Source organism: Aphelocoma coerulescens, chromosome 5, assembly GCF_041296385.1.
Source record: "Aphelocoma coerulescens isolate FSJ_1873_10779 chromosome 5, UR_Acoe_1.0, whole genome shotgun sequence".
In the NCBI taxonomy this organism is placed as follows: Eukaryota; Metazoa; Chordata; class Aves; order Passeriformes; family Corvidae; genus Aphelocoma; species Aphelocoma coerulescens.
In genome coordinates, this window is record NC_091019.1 from 16,900 (window position 1) to 24,572 (window position 7,673).

Sequence of the window (7,673 nt, forward strand, 5' to 3'; positions counted from 1 at the left end):
GAGGAAAAAAACCTGATATAAGCTGAAAGGCCCCCTTCATTGAAATGAGAGGACATCTCCCATCCCAGTCAATCCCAGGGAGGAAATGAAGCCCTTTGGCAAAGGCTGGGGTTAATATACCCCTGGCCGGGTCCGCCTCTCATTCCCATCATGCCCCAGAAAAGGGAGGAGGTAATTACCACAAGGTATAAAAGCTGTCAAAGGAGCTATAGCTGCTTGGCTCCTCTGATTTAAATTCAAAGTGAGTAAAGGGCTGGAGAGAGAAAAAAAGCTCTTCAGGGAATTGATGATACCTTCTTTTTTACTACAGCTACATCAAGTAAAAGGGCAGAGACTAGGTAACAAATAAAACTTTGTATTTTGGCAGTGTAGATAGCTAAGTGGGATAACTAGCTGTTAATTTGCACAGTTGTTCCTTAGTGATTAGTAAGTAGTACTTCACATGTGACTAAGTAGGGTGGAAAAGAGTAGTAATTATATGAATGGTGAAGCTCTCATTGGGACCTCTAATTAGGGCTAGATACATTATAAATAAAAATAACAAAACTAATAGACTCCTGGGTGCTGTTAGGGTTACATATGTGCTGGGCTTACTCCCATAGGAGATATTTGGTACCGGGGCATGGGTAGAAGTGCCCTGAAATGCAGATTTAAACCCTTAAAATGCTGAAAAAGGGAGCACTTCCTTTAACTGAACCCCTAAAATGAGGAGATGGGGTGTTTACTTCCACTAAAGCTAATATGATGGCAAATAAATGGCTTCTCCCCTTTAATTTAATCCCCTAAAATATTTGGAAAAGAGGGGGTTTCCTCACTTTAAATCTCGCAAATGATACAGAAAGAGTAATTTTTCCCTCAGCTCAAACCCTTAAAAAGGGGGGACAACTGGGCTTCCCCCTCCATTTACACATTTGGATGATGAAAATGCAGGAGCTACCCTTAACTCAAACCCATAAAATAGCACAGTCAAGGTTTTCCCTTTCCATTTAAACTAGAAAATAATGGGAAATGGGGATTTGCTGTCAATTGATAGCCCTAACAGCATAGAAGGGGTGGGGTTTCCTTCAAATGATACTATTAAAATTGCAGGGGAATGGGATTCCCCCTCAATTTTGATAGAGACAATTATGGAAAAGGAAGTGTTTTCCCTCAATTTAAGCCCCTTTTCTCCTAATACCTCTCTTTTCTGGGGCCTCTGGGGAGGGACTGACAAGATAAAAGGGGAAAGTAGAAAGTTTCCCTGTGGCACCCGGCATGCTCGGGTGCCCAGGTGCATCTGGCTGCTCCCTAGCTCCTGCTAGGATGCTCCAACTGTTGTTCCTGGAGGGGCACTTGGGATACCTTCATCAGCCCCTCTGAACTAGTAGCTCCCTGTGCAGGTGTGCCCAGGCAACCCTCTGAAGGCAGCTGGTCATGCCTGGACCTGCTGTGCCTTGGAGCGGGGGGGTGAGGTGGAGAAAGGTCCTGCCGGTTGTTCCCTCCCATTCATGGGCCATTGTCTGTCCCTGAAACACTGGGGTGCCGGGCTTTCCTTTCTGTGGAAAAGAACCGGCCTTCTCAGCCAGGTGCCTGTGGCCAAAATTGGGATTCTGCCTCCAAAACTCCCTATGTCCTAGCTTTGTAATTACTGAGGAAATTTCCCTCAGATCATAAGCGATTACAGGTAATTTTTCCTCTGCAATCATTACTGAATTGTGTTTCTGTGAAGTGTTTGACACATCCCTTGAGGGGACAAGGGTTTGGCCGGGTTTTTTATGGCTCATCCTGACAGGCCCCGACAGAACCAGAGCTCCCCATCGCTGGACTACCCCGAATTTCTGTGAAATATTGATATAGTTTATAAATACTCCCTTTGCCTGCTACTCAGTCTTTCCCTGTCCATCCAGGGAGCAGATTACTCCATCCTTTGCTCCTGACCACAGCTCTCCTGCCCAAATGCTGGTTCTCACAGACAAGAACTAAGCAGAAAACTGCTACAAGTGTTGGCTTTTAAAGTAAAATTCTTATTACATCTGGCTAAATGAGCAAAATAAATACAAGTATTGATGGTCATTGGGCGAAAGCTTTTCAGAACAGAAAATAACCATTTTGATAGCACAGATCCCATTTTGACAATAATGCATTCTTTGCGTTTGGGAATCCTGCCCATATAGGGCATCTGAAAATTGTTATTTTGGAATTTGATATTTTGAAATGGGGACATGTTGATATTTTGGAACTTAATATTCTGGTATTTTGAAAGGGAATTATTTTGGTATTTTGGAACTTAATATTCTGGTATTTTGAAAGGGAAATATTTTCGTATTTTGGAACTTGGTATTCTGGTATTTTGAAAGTAGGTTACTTTGCTATTCTGAAACTTTGTTTTCTGGTATTGCAGAACTGGATTACTTTGGCAATTTGGGACTTGGTATTCTACTGTTTTGGAACCGAATTACTTTGGTATTTCTGGACTTGGTATTTTGGAACTGGATAACTTTGGTATTTCAAAACTTGGTTTTCTGGCATTTTGAAACCTAGTTTTCTGATATTTTTTACCTTGGTTTTCTATTATTTTGGAACTAGGTTATTCTGGTATTTCGGAATCTGATTTTTTTTTTTTTTGTATTTTTGTAGGCTGGTTTTTTGGTATTTTTGTGGGCTGGTTTTTTTTGTATTTTGTAACATGGGCTTTTAGTTTAGTATTTTTGTAACCTGGGCGGTTGCTATTTTGTAACCTGTGCTTGGCAGGGGCCTGTGGCATCCTAGTCCAGGCTCTCGGCTTCATTTGCCTTCTTTGACAGTGATTATCCTCTCATGGGAACTGTTACATCACAGACTGTACAATGAGACAGACTTCCCAAAACAGAAATAAATTCCAGCTATGGAAAATCTCACTGCCGCATTTAGAAACACTTCAGCAAAGACTTTGGAAAAAGCAAAGGTGATGTATGATTACCTGGGGCCCCAGAAAACTGAGGTGAAGGTGGGGAACAAGCAGACAGCAAACAGCTTCCACTGCTTCTTGTTCCAGACACTACTGCAAGTGCAGCTTCCCTGGAATTTCATGTCCAGTGTGTCTCTTCCAAGCTCAGCAGGCAAACGAACAGGTACTCCAGGATTTACTTCGTTTGTACTTCAGGCAGCACAGACCCTCCACGAGGAACTGGAATCCAAGGGTAGATCTAAAAATGGTCCTTCCTCCCACTTACCGCTCCACACTTTCTCCTTCCGCAGGTAGGATGCAGGTGCCTCGCAGAGGCAAGAACACTGCCTTTCAATTCAGTACAAAACCTGCCAGAAAAAAACAGGACACCGGGACCGAGAGCCAGCAGCAATTCCTTAGTGTTTCTGTTCACAGCTGTTCTCCTGCTGCTTTTCTTGACAGGGGCTTTTCTTTCAAGGTCATTCCTGTATGGTTTTATCTTGCCAAATGTTTTAGCAAGTTGAGTTTCTTGAGAACTGTTTCATCCTGACATTTTCAGTGCTGTGCTTGCCACGATCCTTTGGATGCCCTAACTGCGCATCCAATTCAGGGAACACCAACTTAGCCCTGGGCTGGGAAACAAAAGACAACAAACATTTAAAAATCGTCCCTGCCTTGAGGGTGTTCAGGCCCGGGAGAAAGCCCTTCCCACCACCCTCTTGGCCTCTTCCCAGTCTGAGTAACTGGAAATGTGCATCCAAACCCGAGTTAGACAGATTGGGGTGTGTTTCGCGCACCAAAGACCACAGTCCCAAGCACTGGGAGCCTAAAGATGCTCTGGATTACAGTTCACAGCCTCAGTGAACCCTGCAGAGTAAAGCCAAGTGGTTTCTCTTTTGCTGAGGGAGGAAAACACATGACAGCAAGGGCTGTCACAGCTGACCCAGCCCTCGTGGGGTCAGCTGAACAGGATAACCCATTGAGTCTTGCTCTGCTGTTGAAAAACACTACAAACCCTGTGGCTCAAGGGTTCAAAATCTACTTTTTAGGTCAGCCAAAAGGCCTCTGGCTGAGATAATTCACTGAATTCACTGGAAGATCCCAAGATCTGTTTCCAAGTGCATAAAAACCTACACCTACAAAAAGGTCCCAAGCACAGTGGAGTTAAAGGTGCTCTGAGCACGGGTTCCTTGAACTTCAGGGAAATGATCCCGAGTCTGGCTTTGGGATGCTCCCACCTGCACCTTGTGTTCTCCACACCAGCCATCCTGCCTGGGAAGGCCAGGGGTTTTGGACGCCCTCTGGGAACCCCCAGACCCCCTGCCAGTGAGCAATGGCGCTGTCTGTGCCTGCAGCCCTCACCCCAATTTTTGTCAGTGGGTGGTTCTTGATGTGGCAGTTGGGGACAGGGGTAAGGAGTGGCCCTGGCAGTGCTGGGGCAGCAGTTGGACCTGATGGGCTCAATGGGTTTTCCAGCCTCAGGGATTCTATGGGACAGCCTGTGACTGACCCAGCTGCACAGACAGGCACAGGGAAGCTGTTACACACAGATTATATTGCCATGAGCCAGAGCACTTCAGGGCATCCTTGAGAGAGTTGCAGAGAGCAGGAAAAAAAAATACACAGTTACGGCACTGATCGTGCTCTGTGGTTTGCAAGTGGGGCATGATCACCATTTTGGTTTTGTCTTGATAGCTCCAAAGAAAATAACTGTTGACCTGGCAGCAAAGATGCCACCTTCCTGATACTCCTGGCCCAGAACCATGGCCCAGCAGGCAGCTGCGGCAATCTGAATTATTTGTGCAGTTCAGAAGCTGCACATCCCTAGACCAATCCCTTGGGAGCATGAACCTTCCCACAGGCATTTTGTACTTCAGTGTGTACTTTCAGCACACTGGGACCATTCAAATCAGAATGAGGTCACTTGCTGACAGCACAGCATTAGATCAGAGATATTGAGAGACTCACCAGACAACATTCACTATGGACTCTCTGTGGATGCTAAAAGGCAGGAGCAGAGAAATTTTTCAGCTCTGTAGTTTGTGAAGTTTATCCTTTCTCATCCTTTAGCAGAGAAACAGAGAAATCCAGCTTCTCACAGCTTCTCTGTGAGAGCTTTCATTCTCATGAGAACTGGATGGGTGGTAACAGTTTGTAAGAATGTAAACTATTTCTACACCTGCTATTGTTGTCAGAACACTAGAATTGTTTTCAGTCTTGTGAGAATAATATTTGGAAATGGGTCTCTTACTGCTCGGCCTATCACCTTGAGAGGTGGTGAGTGAATAAGCCAATCATGTAATTTCTTAATTGTGAACTACTATAAAAGAGGAGAAATTCATTAAATGAGGTCTTAACTCTGCTTTGGCCATATCTTTTAACCTGGACCTATGTCGTGATTCGCTGTTCTCTGGGGATAACAGTGACAGACTCGCCATTCTCATTGTTCTGGCTGCAGCATCCTCATTTCTCACAGGTCTGTTTCAAGGACTCCCCTCAAAATATGGATTGCTGGTCCCAGTAGGGAATCCCCAAGGGCATTTTTACTCGCTGCAAACTGCAGGAATGACCAAGAACAGGTTCTGTCATAAGAAAAGCAGAGGATTGTGATGATTACACAGCTCTCCCTGTGAGGGCTTCAGTTTCTACCTGCAATTCTTGAGCAGCTCTGCCTTGGTCCCACCCGCCTGCTCCAAAATGCCTCCGTGGGGTTTAAATCCAGCTCTTTGGATCTGCCCATCCCCATGGCTCTGACAGATAGCACAGCAGGGGAACACCTGAACAGGTACAGCCAGAAGCACACCAACGCCATCAGGCCTTGCAGCACAGCTTCCTGTGCTTCAAGGCTTCCGGTTTTTTGGTACAGATTCACTGGAATTTAACATCATCTAGAAAAATCATCTGGCAAGACTTAACATTAACTCAGGAATTCCAGTGCATCCCTGCACCACTGGGATTACAACTACTGTACAAGCTGTGAGAGGCAGTGAACAAGCAGTGGATGGAAAATGATCCTCTCCTGGTCCCTGCTGGATTCCTGGAGCAGGGATCCTTTCCCTCTTTCCCCCCACCCCCCGCAGTGCCCTCCTCCCCCTCCCGCCCCACCCCACACCCTTTTCAGGCTTTGTTCCACAGCTTTTGCCTCCGGACCTCAGATCCTTTTGGTCTCCAGGAGCTCCCAGCAGCTCCACAGCCTTTCCTCTCCCATCCTGATCCTTTCTCCAGGAATGGAGCTCTGCATTTCAATTCCCTTCTCTTTTCTCCGACAATTCCCACCAACCCAGACCTAAAGCTGACACAAGGAACGCTCGGTGCCCACAAATCCAGACCTGGCCATCCCTAAACCAGCAACTCCCGGACAATTTGCGTTCATTCCAACCTAACACTGAGGACTCACCTAATCCTTCAAAATTCCCAAGAAATATCCCGTTGCCTTCAGCTCCCAGGGGATTCTGCTTCGTGCTCACACGGATTTGGGACTTCCCTGAAAAACCCGTGCAGGGCACGCTGGAATCCCCGATCCCGTGAATCCGGGGAGTGTGCAAAGCTCGGTCCAGCCTGGGCCCCCAGAAATTTTTGCCAAATATCCCCCAAGTCCTCGGGACAACAGAACTCTCTGGTACTGCATTTTTGGCGTTGTAAAGCCTGGAATTACTTTATTCCTAGTGCTGGGCTCTGGATATGGCCGAAAAAATCCCGGCCTCCGCACAGACCCAGATTCCAAACTTTTTGATACATTTGAGCAAACCGAGAAATTCCCCTTCCCTGCTTCTTCTTAAGGGCATCCTTCTCTTCCCTTACCCGGCCTGCTCTCTCCCACTGGGCTGGGTTTTTCCCTTCCCATGCTAATTAGTCCCTACTTCTAGGAGGTTTAGGTACCTTTCTTCCCTGGCAGGGATTTCTTAACACAGCTACCGAGGCTTTGGGAGTCTTCTTTATCTTCTACTTTCTGGAAACACACCCTCTGATCCATAAATGCCACAATCCAGATGCCCAACTTCAACAAGATATCCTTTTCACCTAAAAACACTCACTCTCAACTCTTAGATCTTTTAAAGTTTTACCCCCGCAAAATTCCCCTGCTTTTCCACCGCTGAATTCCTCCGTCCTGATTCCAAGAATTTCTTGAATACCACGGGGCTTTTCTCAAGATTTACCCCCACAACCTTCCCTACGTGCCCACTGCTCACCACCTCATTTTTCCCTCAATGTCTTCGTTCTCCACCCCAGAGAGTTTGTCAAGTGTTGCCTCCAAAATGTTCCCCCTCTCTCCACTACTGAGTTCCCCATTTTGCCTTCAAAATATTCATTCTGTCCCCTCCAGATTGCATCCACTTTTACCCCCAACATTTTACTTCCTCTACAATATTGATTAAACCTTTTCCACCCCAAAAATGTGCATTCCCTCCCTTAAACAGCACCTCAGCTTTTCCCTCAAAAATGCCCCAGAGAGAAACTCCGATTCAGCCCCCAAACTCCCATTTTCCTACACAAACAGTTCTTGTGGCCCCTCTCAATTCCCCCAGGCTTTCAGCTAAAGGAATAACTGGAAGCCTATTCCCTCATCTCTGCCCTCCTTTTGCTTTCCTGGAAAACCTTGCCATCCCACACTTTCTCCAAGAGATCTGCTGCCAGTACTGCAAGGTCTGCTCTGTCAGAGAGCCTGGGGGGTTTACAGCACTTGTTCCTCTGCATCTTCACCCTTTCATCAGGTTTCCCCTGGAACGGTGTTGTGGGAGAAGCTTGGAATTACCAGAAATGGATCAGG